The following is a 23,140-nucleotide window of genomic DNA, read 5'->3' on the forward strand; positions in this document are numbered from 1 at the left end:
GGGTTGAAGATTTAAGAGATGGAAGGTTCTGTCTTCCTATAATTTTTGGTGAACCAGGCTATTCGCTGCCCTTTAGCTTCCTTCTGTGTAATTTGTACAAAGGACAAGCCTAAGTAAACTTGTCATCTTGCCTTCTGGATTTTCTCTTACTTGTAGGAAGGGTAGGCAACTTAGTGTCTGTGTTTATGGGAACAATGTTTTTCTGCCAGCTCATTTTTGAGCGAGAGTTACAAATCTAGCTCTAAATTTATAGAGATGGATTCAATGTAATTACTTAAAGAAAAATGATTATGTTGTAAGGAAATTAAAAGTGAAATTTATTTAATACAGATACTCCTGGGAATGAATGAGTTTATTACATATGCTCCATCAGGAAAAACATGGTTAGTAATGGAAAAACCATGTTTATCATTTAATTCCTAAATATGCTTTTATTGTAAAAGATAACTTTTGGTTTTTCCTTTCCTCTTTTATGTTATGGGGGCTCAGCTGTGCCTGATTTAGCTGTTTCTATACTTCTCCCCAAATTCTGATTTTGAAAATTTCTCAAATTTATAGAAAAAATGAAGAATAGCGCTTTTCACCTAGATTCACAAATTGCGACATTTTGCTACAACTGCTTTTTTCCTCTCCTCTAAATATACATACATTTTGCTTTAAGTGAGAATAAGTTGTGGTCATCATTATACTCCCCATCCTCTCCCAGTACATTGGCATGTATCCCCTAAGAAGGACATTCTCCAGTATAACCACAATACTTTTACCACACCAAAGGAAAATAACATTAATTCATTATCACCTAATATGCAATATATGTGTTTAAATCTTTTTCATTTCCCACTTATATTTTATAATTGCTTTTTGTTTTCTTTGGTTCCAGGATCCAATCACACTCACATACTGCTTTTGGTGTTTATGTTTCTTTAAATCTAGAATAATCCTCAGCCTTTTTTTCCCCAAATGACATTAACTTTATTGAAGAATCTAGGCCAGTTGTCTTATACAATGTCCTACCATGTGAATTTGCCTCTTGGTTCTTTAATATTATATATTCAAGTTAAACATTTACTTCATTAACACTATGTAGGTGATGTTACGTACTCCTTAAATCACCTCAGGAGGCACTTAATGCCATTTTCCTTTATAGGTGACACTAAGTTTGATTGCTTGTTTAAGGTGGTAACTATTGCCAGATTATTTCTTTGCAAATGTACGCTTTTTTCCCCTTTGTAATTAATAGGCAATTAGGCAGTGGTATTTTGAGATCACGTGAAAATTGTCTCTCCTACAACCCTTTTCCACTGGTTTTAGCATCCATGGAAAACTATCCTTGCCCTTTTTTTAAAATAAAAAAAAAATTAAGCAATATATACAAATGATAAGAAACTTACGTAGTATAAAAAAGTTTGTAGCAAAAGATATAGCTCCCTTTCATTCATTCATACTGTATCTTCATTTTCCTAGTTTTTCCCAGAGTTAACTGTCATTGGTTTCTTATGTGTCTTCCAGAGATTTTCGACCACTCTAGTAATGCATTCATCTATATAGCCCTTCTTTTTTTTATTTTTACACAAATGGTTTATTTCATGAAACATTATAGTTTAAAGATCTACTCATAGTATATATCAAAATTTCATTTCTTTTTATGGCTGAGTACTGTTTCAGTGTATGCATATATACCATATTTTGTTTATCCATTCATCCGTTGATGGACAGTTGGTCTATTTCTGCCTTTTGATTATTTTGAATAATGCTGCTATTAACATTGGTGTACAAATATGTGTTTGAGTCTCTACTTTTAATTCTTTTGTATATATGCCTTGATGTGGGCACTTGGTCTGCATCTTAATGTATTTTTAACTTAGTATATCGTAGTTATCATTTTACAACTTAATACATTCCAAATAATTGTAGATCTTCCTCATTCATTTTAATGATTGCCTTGAATTCTAGTTTATAATTTATTTAATCAGTTTATTGTTTGTGGACTTTAGATCGTTTCCTGGCTGGGTGCAGTAGCTCACACCTGTAATCACAGCGCTTTGGGAGTCTGAGGCAGGAGGACTGCTTGAACCCAGGGGTTCGAGACCAGTCTGGGCAACATAGTGATGAGACTTATCTCTTTTTTTAAAAAGCAAAAAACAAAAAACATCATTTCCCCTTTTCATTGCTTTTATTACTTTTTTTTTTTTTTTTTTGCTATTCTGAACAAGGCTGCGATGAATAGGGTATTTCTTAGTTTAAACAGTACTTTGTTTCTTGATTAAAACTACACTATGAAAATGTTGACTGAGCCTAGTCCCGCTGAGTATACCTTCTAAATGTCCTTAAAATTCATCTCCTTACAAGCTCAATATATTGTTGCTCTTTTATTTTAGGCCTATATTTCTCAACTCAACTTTTGCAGTGGCCCAGGATTGGTCTGTTGTGTGGTGGCCATTCTTTCCCTTCATTGTCTTAGTGTTATCGACAGCTCCTGATGTGTAGCCTTGTTATGGGAACATTACCATGTTGTATTGTAATTGCTTATATATCTTTATATGCTTTGAGGTTCTGAGTCTTTTAGGAACACTGCTTTGTATACAGTGGAATTTATTATGGATAAATTTTGCACATTCTTGTTAAGATCTTTGTAGTGGTAAGTCAGAATACCTCTATTAAAATTAACACGTAATTGCAGATTTAGAAAAATGCACAAATAGGACTGACCCTTGGTTCATTAGAATATACTGGGGGTTCATGCCTTTATTTTTGTTTATTTTTTGATAAAGAGGTTAAAGGTAACTTTGAAGCCAGTCAGTGGTTGATACTATTGTGTCTTCCTCCTCCTTCCATATTTCTTTTGATACCATTAACTCTTTCAGATAATCTTTTGAATTTTATTTTTTCTCCTTAAAATCATACTCATATATAAGTATTCTGTGACTATTTGAGGAGCTAGCCAGAGTACCTACTTCTGATATTTTTGCTGTTTCTTCATTTTTTATTTAGGGAGGGCGTAAGAATGAGTTCTTGAAGTATCATTTGGATATAACATTGGGAGTTCTGTGAGGATAAATTTACTAAAAATGTTGATTGTCATGATGTAGGCTTTCCTTTATAGTTGCTAACAGATTTATAGTTCTAAAGAAGTGGGAGGTGATTTTTTTTTCTATAGACAATATGATAAGGACCCTCAGGATCTTCACTGCTCTAGAAAGTATACTTCTGTTGACATGTAGTGTCTGCTTCATGGCCACTGGTCAGCTGCAAATTAAGGTATTTGCATGTGCTGATATTTCTGTTTGCATTTCTGGATTAATTGTATCTATTACTATAATAGACTGTTGAACTTGACAAATGGATGACTTACTTTACTCTTTTTTTTTTTTCCCCAAAGATTCTTTCATTAAGAAGTGCATTGGTGAGCAGTGTACAGTGGCTCATGCCTGTAATTCCAGCACTTTGGGAAGCTGGGACAGGAGGATTGCTTGAGGCCAGGAATTTGAGACCAGCCTTGGCAACATAGTGAGACCTTGTCTCTGGAAAAAAAGAAAAAAATTAGCTGAGTGGTAGCATGTGCTTGTAGTCCTAGCTACTCAGGATGCTGAGGCAGGAGGATCACTTGGGCCCAGGAGTTCAAGGCTCCAGTGAGCTATGATTGTGCCACTGCAGTCTAATCTAGGCAACAGAGCAAGACCCTGTTTCTGAGGGAAAAAAAAGTACATTGATGTTCTAAAAAAGAAACACCCAAATTTGATAGCAGCCATTATTCAGAATCATTACATTGAAAACAAAATCATTAAAAACATAATAAATTTGCTTATAGCTGCTTGTCACAAACTTTTTGTACTAGAATATTGTAGTGATGTATTTTTTTTTTTTGTCAACTAGAGTTACTGTAATGCTATGCTAAACTTCTATAAAGGAATACAAAAGAAGAAACTTAAAATAACTGATGTTACTTACCTTTAGGGGATATATGATGAACAATTAGAGACCATATAGGGCAATAGCTAATATTTATTTTCATAGTTTTCAAAGTAGTTCGTTGTGACAGATACAGAAATTCCAAGATGAGAAAGATAATTGAGGGTTAAGGTTGTTCAAGCAGGATTAATTTGGGCAGGGGGCGGGGGAGGTAGGATTTGAATTAGTAACTGTAGAAAATATAAGTGGAAAGGAAGGTGTGGGCATTACAGAGGACAACAGCATGAGTAAAGGCACAAAGATAGGAGTGAACATATCTCAACTGAGTGTTGTAGGGATTGGTAGGAATTCCTACCTGACTAGAGCAGGGACAATTGGGGAGCATGGGGTGGTAAAATTTATTAGGTTGGTGGGGACAGTTGATTGTGAGCCTTAAGCAGACTAAGTGATTTTAAGCCTGGGGAGCTATCTATATCAGTGAGGGTCCTGGCAGGAAATAAATGTACTAGTTGTAGAGATTTGGATAGGGTTAAGGAGAGCAACAGAGTATTGTCATGTTGCCAAGGCCTAACACTATTGGGAAGCCGTTAATATACTTTTAAGTCTGATGAGAGCTGGAGCAATGGAAGCCAAGCTTGTGGTCAGGACCTGTAGCCCTAGAGGAAATGGCTTTGTGAGGTGGGAAGGGAGCTAGAGAAATAAAACCCCCAATTTCGTTTACTTCTCATCCTCCCATTTCCTCTATGTGTGCCTCTCAATGGCCCAGTGCCACTGGAAGTAAGAAGAAAACTTGGGCAGTGTAATCCCATAGGTCAGCCTCAAAGGGTGCAAAGCAAAGCTTGGAAGGGTAGAGAATAGGCTTGATTTGAGGAGGTTGGGGGCAAATAGAGAATGCCTAGTCCGGCACCCATTTTAAATTATTGCAAATTTATAAAGTAGGGGAGTGTTATAATGAAAATGCTCTTGGAGGAAGATTTGGTTTAGTGGATTTTGAGCCTTAAAAAAATCACTCAGGCCAGGTGCAGTGGCTCACGCCTGTAATCCCAGCACTTTGGGAGGCCGAGGTGGGTGGATCACAAGGTCAGGAGTTTGAGACCAGTCTGGCCAACATGGTGAAACCCTGTCTCTACTAAAAATATAAAAATTAGCTGGGCACGGTGGCGTATGCCTGTAATCCCAGCTGTTAGGGAGGCTGAGGCAGGAGAATTACTTGAACCCAAGAGTGAGCTGAGATCACACCACTGCACTCCAGCCTGGGTGACAGAGCGAGACTCCATCTTGGAGGGGATGGGGGGAATCTCTCTCTAGGCAGAGTTCCAACTTACAACAACAAAGGCAGAATACAATCTATTATCTGATTTATCCTTATAGCCCCCACCGTAGCTTATTTTGTTATTTCTCTGTAGACTTGTTAGATCAGAATTAATTCCTCTTCCACAATGTTCTGAGCCCTTGCAGTGAGAAAGCTGGGGTGCCAGTGGCTGAAAGGGATAAAAGAGTAGGGCAGAGTACCAGCCTTTCATAGCATGAGTCTGGTTGTGGGGTGGATGGAGCAGTAGTGATGAAGACAGGTACACGAATAATAACAAACCAGGCAGAATATGATAAATGTACATATGTGTAAGCAAAAGAGAGTTAGAGGAGAAAGTGATTAAATCTGTGTTGGTGAGCGTAGGGTGATTTCAACATGAAAAGCTCCATGGAAGAAGTCACCTTTGAGATAGGCCTTTGAAGGAGAAGTGTGGATTTTGACAGGTAAAGATTACGTAGGTGAGGTGGAAAGATTGCTTGAGCCTAGGAGCTTGAGGGTGCACTGAGCTATGACTGTACCCGTGAATAGCAGCTGCACTCCAGCCTGGGCAACAGAGTAAGACTCTAGCTCAAAGCAAAAACAAAAAACAAAAAACAAAAAAAAAACAAAAAAAAAAACCGCTTGTGTTCTGCAGAAATGCTCATCAGAGGTGATTTGGGAGGTATCTGTAGTGATGAAGAGTTAAGCTTTAGCAATGAACAGGAAGTGGTTGATGTTAAGAAAACAAATATACTGAGAAGAAAAAGGAGGTTCTAGAACTTTTGGGAATACCAGCATTGGGTGGACAAGAGGCAGGGCCTGCAAGTAATTGGGTTTTGTTTTTTTTTGTTTGTTTGTTTTGAGACAGGGTCTTGCTCTGTTGCCTAGGCTGGATGTGGAGTGCAGTGACATGATCATGGCTCACTGCAGCTTTGACCTCCCAGGCTCAGGCAATCCTCCTGCCTCAGCTTCCCAAGTACCTAGGACCACAGAAGCATACCACTATACATGGCTAACTTATTTTTTGTAGAAATGGGGTCTCCCTGTGTTGCCCAGGGTGGTCTTGAACTCCTGGCCTCAAGCAGTCCTGCTGCCTCAGCCTCCAAAAGTGCTGGGATTACAGGCATCAGCCATAGTGTCTGACCTTTTGTTTGTTTTTGGTCAGCTTTGATGAGGTATAGTTAACACACAGTAAATTCACCATTTTAAGCCAACAGTTTGATGAATGTCAATACAATTATGTAACTACCACCACAATCGTGATATAGTCTCTTTTCATCATACCCAGAAAGTTCTCTTTTACCTCTTGGCTGTAATCTTCTCCACCTGTTCCTTAGCCACTAGCAACAACTGGATGTGCTTCTTATCACTGTGGTTTTTACTCTAGAATTTCATGTAGCTAGAACCATAGTTATGTAGTCTTTGTGTCTGGCTTATTTTGCTTAGCATATGCTTTTGAGATTCATCCATGTTAAATCTCCAAATAATGAATAATAATGCTTATTCATTTTGCTTATAATGAATAAGCAAAGTCAGTAGTTCATTCCTTTTTGTTATTGAGTAGTTTGCCATCGTATGCATATATTATGATGTGTACCTATTCATTCATCAGATGATGGACAGTTGAGTTTCCAGTTTTTGGCTATTATGAATAAAGATGCTATAAATACTCATGACCAGGTCTTTATGTAATCATGTGTTCTCATTTTTCTGGGCAAATACCTAAGGAGTAGAATTGTTGCATATGTGGTACAGCAGTTTCCCACGTCACATTTCTACCAGCAGTGTATGAGAGTTCTACACACTGGTGGTGACATCCTCACCAGTACCTAGTATTATCTGTATCTTTAAATTGAGCCATTTATTGAATTTGTAATAGTGTCTTGTTGTGGTTTTAATTTCCATTTCACTACTGACTAATGGCGTTGAACATCTTTTCATGTGCTTATTTGGCTGTTTATATATCTTTGGTGAAGTGTCTGTTCAGATATTTTGCTCATTTAAAAAATTGAGTTTTCTTATTGAGTTGTAAGGGTTTTTTTTTTATATATTCTTGATACAAGTCTCATTGGATATGTTTTACAAAATATTTTCTTTCATCTTGGGGCTTGCTGTTTCATTTTATTTATGTATGTGTTCATCATATCTAAGCCTTTTCATTTTAACAGTGCCTTTTTTTTTTTTTTTTTTTTGAGACAGAGTTTTGCTCTTGTTGCCCAGGCTGGAGTGCAATGGCACGATCTCGACTCACTGCAACTTCCACCTCCTGGGTTCACGTGATTCTCCTGCCTCAGCCTCCCAAGTAGCTGGGATTACAGGCGCCGGCCACCATGCCCAGCTAATTTTTTGTATTTTTAGTAGAGACAGGGGTTTCACCATGTTGGCCAGGCTGGTTTTGAACTCCTGACCTCAGATGATCCACCTGCCTCAGCCTCCCAAAGTGTTGGGATTACAGGCATGAGCCACTGTCCCCGGCCAGCAATGCTTTTTGAAAGACAAAAGTTTTTAATTTAGATCAGGTCTAGCTTATCAATTTTTTGTATGCTATTTAAGAAATCTTACCCAGGATTGCTAAGATTTTCTCCTATGTTTTCTTCTAGAGATTTTTTAGTTTTAGCTCTTAAGTTTAGGTCTGTGAATCAGTTCAAGTTGATTTTTGTATATGGTATGAAATTAGGGTCAAGGTTTATTTTTCCTATTTGCATATTCAGTTGGTCCAGCACCTTTTGTTGAAAAGATTATCCTTTCCCTATTAAACTGCCTTGACACCTTAGATAAGCATCAGTTGGCCATATATATGTGGGTCTATTTCTGTACCCTCAGTTCTATTCTGTTGATCTAGCTTGATGAAAGTACCACTATCTTGTTGTCAATACCGTGTCTTGATTGCTAGTTACTAGTTTTATGTTAATAATAAGCTTTAAAGTCAGATAATATACATCTTTAATGTTTTCTCTATCAATTAGAATTGTTTTGCTCTTCTCAGTCCATTGCCTTTCTGCCTTGCAAGTTTCTATGAAGACTGTGAAAAGTGTTTTGCTTTGTTTTTTTGTTACCCAATTGAGATCATTTAATAATCTTGAAAGAGTGGTTAGGAGGAACGTATTTTATCATAGCAACAAGACTTTTAAGAAGGAACTGAATTGGCAGTTGGTTCATTAAAACCTTCTGAGGTTTTAATTTTTAAAAAGTTAGTGTGGGGCTGGGCGTGTTGGCTCATGCCTATAATCCTAGCACTTTGGGAGGCAGAGGTGGGAGGACAGCTTGAGCCCAGCAGTTCAAGGCTTCAGTGAATTATGATTGTGTCACTGCCCCTCCAGCCTGAGCGTCAGAAGCAGACCCTGTCTCCAAAAAAAAAAAAAGCATGATATACACCACGATGTTGATAAGAAGCAGCATAATTTAGTGGTTAAGGGGTTACCCGGCAGACTAGCCTGGTTTGAATCCTTACTCTATCAATTACTGGCACTGTGACCTTGGTCAAACTATTTAGCCTCCGTGTACCTCCATTTCCTTTCCTGGAAAATGGGGATAATACAAGTACTTTTTTCTTTTTATTAGTTTTTTTAAATTTAAATTTTATTTTATATTTTGAGACAGGGTTGCTCACTTTGTTGCCCAGGGGCACAATTATGGCTCACTGCAGCCTCTACCTCCTATGCTTAAGCAATCCTCCCACATCAGCCTCCCAAGTAGCTGAGACTATAGGGGTGCACCACCATGCCTGGCTAATTATGTTTTGTAGAGATAGGGTTTCATTATGTCACCCAGACCAGTCTCAAACTCCTGGGCTCAAGTGAGCCTCCCATCTTGGCCTCCCAAAGTGTTGGGATTACAGGCATGAGCCACTGTACCCAGCCCCTATTTTATTGAGTTGCTCTGAAGAGTAAATAATACATGTATCTTCTGCCACATAGGAAGTGCTTCAGTGAATGTTAACTTCTATTATTGCTTTGTTCACCTAGAGAATGCTAAAAACTTCAGAATTCGGTAAGCTCACTTATAGGAACTTAAACTTACTTTCAGTAACTTGTTTATTTCAGTTTTAGAAAGATAGTTGTAGTGCTGATTGGTTTTTTCCCCAGTTCCTTAGTAGTTTTCTAACCTTTTCATTGATGAATTTTAGTAATTTATGTATGTATATCAGTTTGGATTTGTGCATTGCACCAGGAGTGGAAAAAAGAACAATTGGCTTTTAGTGGTATAAATTTTTACTGTAAATTAATAAACAAAACTGCAGTTTTCCTTTGTCAGTATTTAGCTGGTTCATCAGGATTGTGAACTGGTGGTTCTAGAATACAAGTGAAAACCCATTAGTTTGATTTGATTTTGTCTGTAGTTCTTTACTCACTGAATAGGCACATCTGTTTCTAGGTTTATTTGACTGGTTCTCATTATTGATGTAGCAAAAACAATTTGCCAGCGAACTCATTAAATCTTTTCCTTTTCTAAGTGTACTTTCTTAAATAGCAATAATAACAATGAAAAAGTTTTTTTCTTTTTTATCAGGAGTTTAATTTTGCACAGCTAACCATTGATAATTTGTGTGGTTAATGAATAAGAGTGCCAACATCAATCATTCAGCCTAATGAAGCCTTCTAGAAGTACATGTGGCAGGAGTGGGGAGACCTGGACCACAGTATACATTTAAGTTTCAGTTATAGAACTTTGCAAATGGGCTCTTCCTCCTGCACTTTCAGAAATGCCCTTGAGAAGTCTTTATTGACACTTTCTCTTATGATTCTCTAAGCACTGTGTATGGGGAGAGGCATGGGATGGTAGATGTCGAGAGTTCAGTTTTAAACATGGTATGTTTGAGATTCCTTTGGTATATCTGAGTGGGTGTATCATGCTGGCAGTGGATGTCCAGGTCTGGAGCTCAGGAGAGGTTTCGACTGGAGTCATTAGCATATGAGATAGGTAAAAGCCTTGGGAGTTGCTGGGATCCAAAAATGTATGTACATTAAGAGGAAGAGACTGAAGTGGACTACAGATAGAATCCCTAGGATATATCCACTGTGGTACCACCACACTTGGACTTGCTCACATTAGGTTAGTTCAGAGTAAGATAATATGTGAGATTAACTTATATTCAATATGCGTAATGGACTACCTGGATTCAGATTGCTCAGCTTAATTCAGGAAATATTTATTGAGCTCCCTCTATGCTTTACCTATGCTAATAAACACTAGGGATATAAGCAAAATCGACACTGCCTCTGCCCTCATAGTCTTTATAGACTAGTGTGAGAGATAGTCTTTGCTGTTTTTACTCATGGCACTTCTGACAACACGTCCGTGAGTTTTTACTCACACCAATCAGTTCTTCAACTTTCCAGATACCAACTGTATCTGGAAATGAACCTGCAGTTCATTTCCATTCTGACACTAACTATCGAGAGTTAGCATCAGACTCCACAGGTTTAAGGGCTCAGTCCCACAAGACTACCAGTACTTCAGATGCCAGTTGCATGTATTGAATCCCACACTTCTGACTTGCCTACAAACAGGGGAGTTGCTACACCTACCCCCTCACCTTTGAGTAATTTGCTAGAATGGCTCACAGAACGCAGAGAAACATCCTATTTACAATGACTGGTTTATTATAAATGATACAACTCAGGAAAAACTAAATGGGAGAGATGCGTAGGGCAAGATACAAGGGTAGAGGCTTGGAGTTTCTATGCCTTTTCCTGACATGTCACCCTCCCAGCATCTTGATGTGTTCATCAACCTGAAAGCTTTCCGAACCCTGTCTAGGGGTGTTTTCGGAAGCTCCATTACATAGGCTTGATTGATTAAATCATTGGCCATTGATAATTAACTTGATCTCCACCCCTTTTCCTCTCCCTTGAGGTCTGGTGGTGGAACTGAAAGTTCCATCCCTTTTATCACTTGGTTGGTTTCTCTGGCGATCAGCCTTCATCCTGAAGCTATCTAGGGACCCACTAAGAGTCACCTCATTAGCATAAACTCAGGTATGGTTGAAAGGGGCTTGTTATGAATAACAAAAGATGCTCCTTTTCTCCTATCACAAAGGAAATTACAAACACCAAATACATATTTCTTATGCCACAAATGAACATTAAACAAATCGCACAAATTATATGTAATTGCAAACCATGCAAGGTGCTATGAAGGTAAAGTACTGGATGCTGTGTGAACATTTTGGGAGAGACCTAATCTCACATGGATACAGCCAGGGATACCTTCCCAGAGGAAGTGACGTTTAATTCAACTAGTGATACTGTTACTGAGTACCTAATTAATATCTCTGGCATGGTACTATTTAAACTGATATCTTGTGATTAAACATTAACTGGGTGAAAGAGGGTGGAATGGAGAAGGCAGGCTCTAAATAGAGAGAACTACCTGTGCAAAGTTCCTGAAATACAAAGGAGCATAGTGCCTTCCAGGAGTTAAGGATCTCAGGCGTCTATAGAAGAGAGAGCAAGGGGAGAGGTCAGTTCTTGGCCTTCTTGTCAGAGCAGAGATTTTGTTCTTTAGAGTAAACCTATTCAGAAAAATTTTGAACTCTTTTCCCCTTTGAAATAGACTTTATAACTTTTTATTACAGAAAAATGTTAACAAATGCATCAGTGGAGAGAATATTTCCCCCATACCCCAGTTTCTTTCTTCTTCTTCTTCTTTTTTTTTTTTTTTCTCTTAAGAGACAAGGTCTCACTGTCACCCAGACTGAAATGCAGTGGCACGATCATAGCTCACTGTAGCCTTGACCTCCTGGGGCTTAAGGGATCCTCCTGCCTCAGCTCCCCAGTAGCTAGGACTGCAGGCCCATACCACCACATCTGGCTAATTAAAAATATTTTTTTTTTTTCTGTAGAGATGGAGTTTCACACTATTGTGCAGCATCAGGCTGGTCTCAAACTCCTAGCCTCAAATGATCCTCCCAAAATGCTGGGATTATGTATGGTAGCCACTGCACCTGGCCATGTTTTAGAGTATCTTGAGTCTGATTTAGGAATGGCTCCTGAAACCTGCTCACAGAATTTCCCTGACTCCCTTTCTGGGTTCTCTGCAATTTTAGTTTTGCTTGCAGCTATCCTTGTTAAGTGTTTACCATTAGTTTTTGGCATTTTATTGTCCCATCATCTTCCATCTTCTGACTTTTCCTCAAATTCCATATTTTTCTTTGCTTTCAAAGCCTAGTTCCTTAATAACTGATCTCCACTACTACTCATGGAGATGATAATTTTCTTCCCGAAGTTTTGTAGATCATTGCCTCCTTTGGATACTGGCAGAAAGGATCAATATTTGTATTTTTGTTTTTCATTTTTTTTTTTTTTTTTTTTTTTTTAGAGACAGAGTCTTGCTCCGTCACCCAGGCTAGAGTGCAGTGGCATGATCATAGCTCACTGCAGCCTTGACCTCCTGGGCTCAAGTGATCCTCCCACCTCAGCCTCCTGAGTAGCTGGGACTACAGGTGCAAGCCACCATGCCTGGCTAATTTTTTAATTTTTGGAGAGACAGGATTTTACCATATTTCCCAAGCTGGTCTCAAAGTCCTGGGCTCAACTGATACTTCTACCTCAGCTTCCCAAAATGCTGTGATTACAGATGTGAGCCACTGTGCCTGGCCAATAGCTACTTTTTGTTAAAGCCTTAAGCATCAGAACTGAGCTGAGGAAAGAGATAGGCAGAAGAAGGTGTCTCTGCTAAGCTACACAGTTTATAATTTTGTTGAACAACTCCATGTCATTGACTGATTTGAAGTTAACTTGTCTGAAAATTAAATGTGCAATTATGACCTATTTCTGAAACGTATCTTAAAAAGTAAGCTCAGAGATGATGCTTTAAAAAAGTCTTCTTTTTTAAAAAAGAAATTATTTGTGCCCTTTTTGCTTTGAGTTTGGAATTGGGACCCCCCAAACCTGATGGTAAAATGTTTTATTTATAAATCCACTGAAGTAAGAAATAGTATGCAACCACTAAATGCTTAGGGCTTATAAAAAACTGACGTTAATATATCTATGAGTTACCATTTTGGTAGCCAAAAATATTTAAATGTAGAAAGTAGTAGTAATTAATTAATTTAACAAACACTATGATGGTCTAGCTTGTATGGCAGAGAATTAAAATAAGGTGGAATCCATCCCTAACAGTGAGGAGTGCGTTATCTATTAGGGGAGTAACAATCCTAAATAATTGTATTTCAAAGTCAGAGGTATCCTATTAGAGAGAATCAGAAAGCACTAGTTTTCAAGTTTTGAAAAGCCCTGTAAAGTTTTTTTTTTTTTTTTTTTTTGTAAAGTTTGAAGATTGAAGAGGAAGGACTTTAGTAAGTGAAGGAGAAGATAGAAGCAATGGTTTGAAGACTTGGAATGACTTGGTGGTTTTAAGAACCTGTAAGATTTTCTTAAGTGGCTGTTATGTCAAGGAGCTGAATAAGGAAGCTACAGCAAGGAGAGAATTTTCAATTAAATTTTATCCTAAAGCACTGATTCTGGGGTTGAAGGGAGAAGTAACAGGTTGCAGTGTCATACTTCTCTAAGTGCTTTATTGAGGTTGGGTGGGGCTGGGGACTTGGACATGTGTGTTTTGACAAGTTCTAACACTTGATTCTCATTCACATCAACTCAACCTTTAGAGTTAATTTTTACAGGGAGTGATACTATGGGGCAGTGAAAATAGCACTGGACTTCAGAATCTGGGAACTTATATTCAAATCCTGACTCTGCCATTCACCTTGTGTGTAATCTTGTCATACTATTTAATTTTTTGAAAATTGTTTCATGTTATTAATAACTATCTTAGGGATTTTTGTGATAATTCAGTTGAAGTTCTGAAATGTCGTAGGTATACGGTAAAAGTTTTGTAATCTGACAGGTTTTCCCTGCCTGCTGCACAGACAAAATCAATTAACAGAGACCACTACGTTGCAGTAAAGGAAGAGTTTAATTGACAGGAGGCTGGCCATGCCATGCATGAGACAGAGTTATTATTCAAATTGATGTATTTCCCCAAAGGCTTGGAGTTTAGGGTTTTCAAGGATAATTTGGTGGGTGGGGGACTAGGGAATGGGGAATGTTGATTGGCCAGAGAAAAAAATGACTGGAGTGTGAAAAACAGTCCTGGTGTGATGAGTCTGCCTCTGGATGGGGCCACAGGATGTTAAGTCTTGAGGCAGGAGTCCAGGTGGAGTCATTCTGAAAGATAACACAAAAGAACCAATCTTAGGTTCTATAATAATGATTTTCTCTATAAGAGTAATTGAGGAAGTCACTAATATTGTGACCCCTGCCCACACGACTCCTAAACAGTAAGGAATGGTAGAAGCTATACCTGTCTCGTGACCTCTAGCCATATGACTCCTGAGCAGTAAGGGATGATAGAAACTATGCCTACATCTTAGCAGAATTCAGGCCTCTCTCATAATCCTAACCTTGTGGCCTTTCATTAGTTTTATGAAGGTGGTTTAGTTTTGGGAAAGGTTATTATCATCCTTGCTTTAAGGTTAAACTATAGATTTCTCTGAAAATCAGCTTGGTCTTGTAAACCAAAAATAAAATTCTAAGCTCTCTAACCATCTGAATGCCCCCCTCCTCTCAGCAAGGGCATTCCTGATAAACTAGTTCCAGTCATGATGGAAAGGGGGATTCAGATATGCCTCATAATACCCTCCTCTCTTTTGGAATTACTGATAGAACAAGACTCTTTAAGTCTGATAAGAAACATTTAAAATCTATTCTCTGAAGCCTGCTACCTGGAGGCCTCATCTGCATGATAAAACCTTGGTCTCCATAACCCTTTATTGTAACACAGACATTTCTTTCTTTAGATAATAATTCTTTCAACCAATTGCCAATCTGAAAATCTTTCAGTGTGTCTATGACCTGAAAGCCTCTGCTTCAAGTTGTCCTGCCTTTCTGGACTGAACTAATGGACATTTTACAAGTGTTGATTGATATCTCGTGTCTCCCTAAAATATATAAAACCAAGCTGTCCCCAACCACCTTGGGTACATGTCATCAAGACCTCCTGAGGCTGATCACAGGCATGTCCTTAACCTTGGCAAAATAAACTTTCTAAATTGATTGAGACCTGTCTCAGCTACTTTTGGTTTACAGTGTACACCCAGGAATGATCAAGGATAGCTTTGCAGTTAGAAGCAAAATGGACTTAACTGTGTCAGATTTCTCTTACTGTCATAATTTTGCAAAGGTGGTTTCAGTTTTGTGAGTTTAAGTTTTAATTTAGAATTTACCTTAGAAACTACCGAATTTAGTCACATTTCAGTACCCTTATCCACATATTAAATGAAATAGAAACTTATTAAAAGTTGCAGAAGATGTAACTGTTGGAAAATATGTTTGTTGGCATATGGACTTCGTGACACCCCTTAGTAGTGGACTAAATTTAGTTTTAAAAATATAATTAATTTATTATACTTGTAAAAAATAAAGGTTCCTCTTTGAAGATTTTCCTCCCCATTTAACTAGGAATAAATAGTAACTTCTCTTAGAAGCAAAATTTATTTAAAGACCTGTGCTAACATTCTTAAAAATCTGCTAGCTGTGATAAAGAAATTAATGTACTTTATGTTCTTAGCTCCCACAATTTAGCCTATTTGCCCTGGCATGCTTATACTGGTCTAAGCAAGCATTAGGTCATAGCCTGTTCCTCTTCCTTATTTAAAGATGTTTTTACCTTTCTCAGCATTTCGCAAGTTAACTTCCTCCTTCCTTTATTCTCCTCTACCTTTGCCTCTTTTAAAAAGTTTTGAGTTGCTAGCCAATCGGGACAAATAGAGAATGTGAGGTCCTGTTCCAGTCAACAGAAACCGGATACAGCAGTAGGGTGGACACGTCAGGTTATAAATGACCCTGTCTCCTTTGTTCGGTGTACTCTCGTGTCAGAACTGCTGGTGAGTGTACCCTTTCTGCAGAAAGTATAAAAATGGCCTTGCTGAGTCAATTAAATTTATGTTCAAGTGCTGTTTCTTTATGGCACCAGGAAACAAGCGTTTCAAACATACTGCTGGTTTGCATGGGCAAACATGAAATATCTTCAGATTAATTCAAAATAGGAACCTTTTATATCAGAGCTTTTCTATTTGATTGAAAATAAAAGCAACCCACTTTAAATTCCAATTAAATGTTAATTTTCCTATATTAAACTGATATTTTTTCTCTCAATTTTATCTCTACTTCTGTAATCTTAGGTGCTATCAACATCTCTCATTCACATTTCTGAAATATGTTTTTATTGGTTATTTTATTTTAAAAGTATCATTACTGTTTATCTACTTTGAACTCTTATTTCCAATTGATAGATGCAAGCAGAACATTTTAATAAAACCATTGTAAAAGGCAAGCTTTAGTGATTAAGACAATTGACCCACTTTTTCCTTCCTCAAAATGTTAAGATCTTTAAAGCAGAAACTTGTGCTTTAAAACTGTATTGCTATATTTTAAAATGATATAATTTGTATGTCATTTAAATGTTCAATTAGGGAAAAGGATGATTATTCCTTTTTTTTTTTTTTTTTTTTGAGATGGAGTCTTGCTCTGTCACCCATGCTGGAATGCAGTGGCGTGATCTTGGCTCGCTGCAACCCCCGCCCCCCGGGTTCAAGCAATTCTCCTGCCTCAGCAGCCCGAATAGCTGGGTCTACAAGTATGCGCCACCATGCCTGGTTAATTTTTGTATTTTTAGTAGAGATAAGATTTTGCCATTTTGGCTAGGATGGACTTGAACTCCTGACCTCAGGTGATCTGCCCTCCTTGGCCTCCCAAAGTGCTGGGATTACAGGTGTGAGCTATCGCACCCTTTATGTGTTTTTCTTAAACTGCTCCGGTACGGGGAGTGGGAAAGTAGGGATCTTAGCTGTGCTAATATGAAAGAGTAGCATCTCCTGCTAGAGTCCCAGTTTTAATGGATGGTAGGTGAGATATTGTAAAATATATATTTGGTCTTCCTCATGTCTCCTGGAGTGTAACTCCAAAAATCCTTGGAATCTCCAAAGTGATCTGTGTCTTTGTATGCTAATGAATTGACTGATGGCTGGTCACCTCTGGTTAGCTTCAGGATTGGGGCTGGTCACTGGAAAGACTGACACATGATTAGAGGGTAGTACTTTCAGCGCCATCCCCAACCTCTGGGGAGGGGAGGAAAGAAGGGCCAAAGATTGAGTTGATCACTCAGTGATTCGACCAGTAATACCTAGTAATGAAGCTTCCATAAAACCACAAAAAGACCAGGTTCAGGTGTTACAGGAATGGGGTTCTGATCCAGAGCCCAAGAGAGGATTCTTGGATCTCACGCAATAAAGAATTCAGGGCGAGTCTGTAGAGCAAAGTGAAAGCAAGTTTATTAGGAAAGTAAAAGAATAAAAGAATGGCTACTCCATAGACAGAGCAGCCCCAAGGGCTGCTGGTTGCTCATTTTTATGGTTATTTCTTGGTGATATGCTAAACAAAGGGTGGATTTTTCATGCCTCCCCTTTTTAGACCATATAGGGTGACTTCTTGACGTTGCCATGGCATTTGTAAACTGTCATGGCGCTGATGGGAGTATAGCAGTGAGGACAACCAGAGGTCACTCTCGTGGCCATCGCGGTTTTGATGAGTTTTAGCCAGCTCCTTTACTGTAACCTATTTTATCCAAAGGTCTTTATGACCTGTATTTTGTGCCGACCTCCTGTCTCATCCTGTGACTTAGAATGCATTAACCATCTGGGAAGGCAGCCCAGTAGGTCTCAGCCTCATTTTACCCAGCTCCTACTCAAGGTGGAGTTGCTTTGGTTCACACGCTTCTAACATAGGAAACTTCCAGATAGCTGAACCCATAGAGGTTCTATACTGGAAAGGGGTCCCTATCCAGACACCAAGAGAGGGTTCTTGGATCTCACGTGAGAAAGAATTCGGGGCGAGTCCACAGAGTAAAGTGAAAGCGAGTTTATTAAGAAACTAAAGGAATAAAGAATGTCTGCTCCATAGGCAGAGCAGCAGCAAGGGCTGCTCCACTAAGCATAGTTATAGTTATTTCTTGATTCTATACTAAACAAGCGGTGAATTATTCATGAGTTTTCTGGGAGAGGGGTGGGCAATCCTGAAACTGAGGGTTCCTTCCCCTTTTAGACCATATAGGGTAACTTCCTGACATTGCCAGGGCATTTGTAAACTGTTCTGGCACTGGTGGGAGTGTCTTTTAGCATGCTAATGCATTATAATTACTGTGCAATGAGCAGTATGGACTACAAGAGGCCACTTTTGTGGCCATCTTGGTTTTGATGGGTTTGGGCCAGCTTCTTTACTGCAACCAGTTTTATCAGTGTGGTCTTTATGACCTGTGTCTTGTGCCGACCTCCTGTCTCATCCTGTGATTTAGAATGCCTAACCTTCTGGGAGTTCAGCCTGGTAGGTCCCAGCCTTATTTTACACAGCCCCTATTCAAGATGGAGTTGCTCTGGTTCAGACACCTCTGGCAGTTCCTGGAGCGTGGCATCCCCAGAGACGGCATGAAAGCCCTGGGCCCCTTGCCCCATATCTTGCCCTATCCTTCTCTTCATCTGGTGTTCATTGATAACCTTTGTAATAGCCTTTATTATAAACCCGTAAATGTATGTATGAGTGTTTTCCTGAGTTCTGTGAACTGCTTCTAGAAATTAATCAAATCCAAGGAGTGCAGTGTGGGAACCCTGCTCTATAGCTAATTGGTCAGAAGCACACATAAAACAACCTGGGGCTTGCAATTGGAATCAGAAGTGGGAGACAGTTTTCTAGGACTGAGCCCTCAACCTGTGAGATCTGTTGCTGTCTCCTGGTAGGCAGTGTCATAACTGAATTGAATTAGAAGACACCCAGCTGGTGTCTGCTGCAAGACTGCTTGCTTGGTGTGTGGAGAAAATCTCCCACACATTTGGTCACAGAAGTGTTCTGTGTTGTGAGAGTCTAATAGGAAGAAACTGAGTTCTTTTGTTCTATATCATCAGAGAAGGTAATATGAAATATTATTTTACATTAAAACCACACCATGTATTATGAAGAAAAATGCCAAAATTGTAGGAGTTTAATTTCTTGCTTAAAAGGGAACAATTAGTTGGGGATACTCCAAACTCCTGGAAGCATGCATTCATTCTGCTTTGCTGATAGGGTTATATCTGGAAAGGGTTTTGAAAAGTCAGTAATATCTTCTGCACTTGAAGTTATTTATATTCTTTTTGTATTCCTTCCAGAGGTGGATAGAATGTAGTAAGAACCAATTTTGTGTATTGAACATTTGGGTTTCATTTTCATATTTTAGAAGTGGAAGGGATTTTGGAGATTATTTTATTCAAATCCCTTATTTTTTAGATGGGGCCTGGAGAAGAGGGTAAGTGTTCTTGCCCAAGATCATTTCTTGGGTATTAGAACCTTAATTTCCTGATTCCATCTAATGTTATTGAATCGCACTGGTCTCTTTGTAGCTAAGGTAAGAGATTATAAACTGGTTTAAGACATTAAGGTTTGAGAATATTGGTCAATTGAATATAAAGCTATCAGTCAGTGAACCTACTATATACTTTATTAGAGTTTTAGGGAAAATGAAAAATTAAGTCAGTTACCAGTTATTACACTTTGCCCCAACTCAGACAGTTGCTGAGAACAAGAATTACACTGGAAAGTAGTTGATTAAATCAATGATTTTGTTTTTGAACAATTGTGTGGGGCATCAACATAGGAGATGCTACTGCCAACAGATAATTAATTAGCTTTGAAATAAATAGTTTGAAAACTTGCTTTTGAAAAATATTTGAAGAAATATCAACTTCTTTATTCTTAGTAAGGAAAAAATTCATTCTAAATTTTCATATTTAGAGAGGGACTGCTGATTATAGTTCATGTGAATGAGCTTACAGCTTAAAACATTTAGACATCGAATTGATTTTAGTTTAAGTGTTTTAGAACTGAAGGAACCTGGATTTGCAGTTTGAACTCCCTCGATGAATTGTTTTTTACTTTCACTTGCCTAGAGCATAATGTGTTAAAGAAAGAACTAAGCAGAATTTATCCAGTAACTAAAAGTTTTATTGGAAATGTTACTAGTTTGATGTTCTATTTTGTTCTTTAAACTTCCCTCTGCTGATATTGTTTTGAAAAGGATCATCCCTTTATCTTTGGCAAATCTTGCTGCATTGATGATTCATCTTTCTGTTTGTACAAGGCGTCTTCAGAATATACATAACGCTTGTATTTGTAATATATATGTACAGTACATATATACATATAAATCTGAAAATTTTTGAGAAAAATGATGTTTGTAAAAACAATCCTTCTATAAAGATATTTTTCAGTTTTTATATACCCAAATTAAAACAGTAATAGGATAGAGATTATAACTTTTGATTATATTGCAATTGAAAACAATATGGTCATACAAACTTTTTTTGTTTTTCCTTTTCTTGAGAAAAATTTAAGACTGAAGAGAAGTACAGATAATTAAAAAAAAGAAACCCCCCTGTGTTTCTTCTGCCAGCATTTAGCAAGTGTTTGTGCAGTCATTTTTAAAATTAGAAAAAGGGAAACATAACACAGAAAGTTGATACCCGCCAACCCCTTGGGCAATCACTATCCTGAGTTTGGGTGTCTATCATTCTAGTATTTAAAAAGTACTTTTTTTTTTTTTTTTGAGGATCTCGCTCTGGCGCCCAGGCTGGAGTGCAGTGGCGTGATCTCAACGCATTGCAAGCTCCGCCTCCCGGGTTCACACCATTCTCCTCCCTCAGCCCCCTGAGTAGCTGGGACTACAGGCACCCGCCACCACCCCCAGCTAAGTTTTTGTATTTTTAGTAGAGACGGGGTTTCACTGTGTTAGCCAGGATGGTGTTGATCTCCTGACCTCGTGATCCGCCTGCCTCGGCCTCCCAAAGTGCTGGGATTACAGGTTTGAGCCCCTGCACCCGGTCTAAAAAGTACTTTTATATAAATCTCCATTTATATCTACAACCAGTGTTAGTGGTAGAGATAGCAATAATAAAATAATAATGATCATAATAGCAGCTTATGTTTGTTGAGTGTGTACTGAGTTCCAGGCGTTGATTCCAAGAACTTTATATGTGTTATATCATTTAGCCCTCATGGCAATGATAGAGGTTCTTTTATTATCCATTATGTTACAGATAAGGAAATTTTACCGATAAGAAAATTGAGCCCTGGGGAAATTAAGTAACTTGCCCCAGTCATCTAGTAAATGGTGTAGCCTAGATTCAAACCTAGCTGTTTTGACAGACTTTTGGGGTTTTCCTTTTAACTTATGTAGTTTGGTTCTTCTAATATTGTTTGTGTGTGTGTGTTTCCTAAACACCAAATGTTGTTTTGAACATATAAAAATTACACAAACACCAAAAGCATTGTAACAAAAACAAAAATTGATAAATGGGACCTAATTAAAGAGCTTCTGCACAGCAAAAGAAACTCTCAATAGTAAACAGACAATCTAATAGTAAACAGATAATCCTATTATTGTTTTAATTTGGGTATATAAAAACTGAAAGATATCTTTATAGAAGGCTTTTTTTTTACAAACATCATTTTAACAACCAAAAATCCTAAAAAAGTTTTTCAAAGGGTTGATAGAATCTATCACGCTTCTAACTAGAACACATAAAGTTGAAAAAAAATAAAGTAGGTTTAATGGGTTTGTCCTTTCCTCGGACATATAGAAATTTGCAGTTTGGGGATAACTCCCATAGAATGGGAGAAAATAGTTGGAAACTATGTAACTGACAAAAGTCTAATATCCAGATTCTATAAGGAACTTAAATTTATAAGCAAAAAACACCCCATCAAAAAGTGGGCAAAGGACATGAACAGACAGTTTTCACAAAAAGATACATGCAACCAAGAAGGATATAAAAAAATGCTCAGCATCATTAATCATTAGAGAAATGCAAATCAAAATCACATTGAGAAGTCATCTGACAACAATCAGTGACTATTATTTAAAAGTCAAAAAATAACAGATGCCAGGTGAGGTTGTGGAGAAAAGGAAATGCTTATGCACTGCTGGTGGGAATGTAAATTAGTTCAGCCATTGTGGAAAGCATTTTGACGATTTCTCAAAGAACTTGAAACAGAATTATTTGACCAAGTAATCCCATTATTGGGTATATACCCAAAGGAATATAAATCATTCTACCATAAAGATAAATGCATGTGTATGTTTATCACAGCACTGTGCACACTAGCAAAGACATGGAATCAACTTTAATGCTCATCAATGGTAGACGAGATAAAGAAAATGTGGTACATATACACCTTGAAATACAATGCAGCCATAAAAATTAATGGGATCACGTCATTTGCTGCAACATAGGTGGAGCTGGAGGCCATTATCCTAAGCAAACTAACACAGGAGCAGAAAACCAAATACTGCATGTTCTCACTTAAGTGGAAACTAAACATTGAGTACTTAACGGAGACAAAGAGGCGGGCGGATCACAAGGTCAGGAGATCGAGACCACGGTGAAACCCCGTCTCTACTAAAAATACAAAAAATTAGCCGGGCGCGGTTGTGGGCGCCTGTAGTCCCAGCTACTCGGGAGGCTGAGGCAGGAGAATGGCGTGAACCCGGGAGGCGGAGCTTGCAGTGAGCCGAGATCGCGCCACTGCACTCCAGCCTGGGCTGGGCAACAGAGCGAGACTCCGTCTCAAAAAAAAAAAAAAAAAAAAAGAAGGAAACAACAGGCACGAGGGCCTACTTGAGGTTTGAGAATGGGAGGAGGGTGAAGATCAAAAAACTACCTATCTGGGCTGGGAGCGGTGGCTCATGCCTGTAATCCCAGCACTTTGGGAGGCCAAGGTGGGCGAATCACCTGAGGTCAGGAGTTCGAGACCAGCCTGACCAACGAGCCTGACCAACATGGTGAAACCCGTCTCTACTAAAAATACATAAATTATCTAGAAGTGGTGGTGCGCGCCTGTAATCCCAGCAACTTTG

General features: G+C 38.4%; 1 protein-coding gene and 1 long non-coding RNA gene across 12 annotated transcripts in view; one reads left to right on the forward strand and one right to left on the reverse strand.

The window, feature by feature from the left end:
• The window catches only part of LOC105488799 (HECT and RLD domain containing E3 ubiquitin protein ligase family member 1), a 223,402-nt gene that overhangs the window by 19,070 nt on the left and 181,192 nt on the right, over positions 1 to 23,140 (forward strand). The gene's annotated exons all lie outside the window — the stretch shown is intronic.
• LOC139364454 (uncharacterized) overlaps positions 14,315 to 23,140 on the reverse strand; it is a 114,714-nt gene continuing 105,888 nt past the window's right edge. Inside the window, exon 3 of the long non-coding RNA XR_011626451.1 lies at positions 14,315 to 14,367. This is a non-coding gene — a long non-coding RNA (uncharacterized lncRNA). The remainder of the gene's footprint in view (positions 14,368 to 23,140) is intronic.

Source organism: Macaca nemestrina, chromosome 7 (genome assembly GCF_043159975.1).
Source record: "Macaca nemestrina isolate mMacNem1 chromosome 7, mMacNem.hap1, whole genome shotgun sequence".
Taxonomy (NCBI): domain Eukaryota; kingdom Metazoa; phylum Chordata; class Mammalia; order Primates; family Cercopithecidae; genus Macaca; species Macaca nemestrina.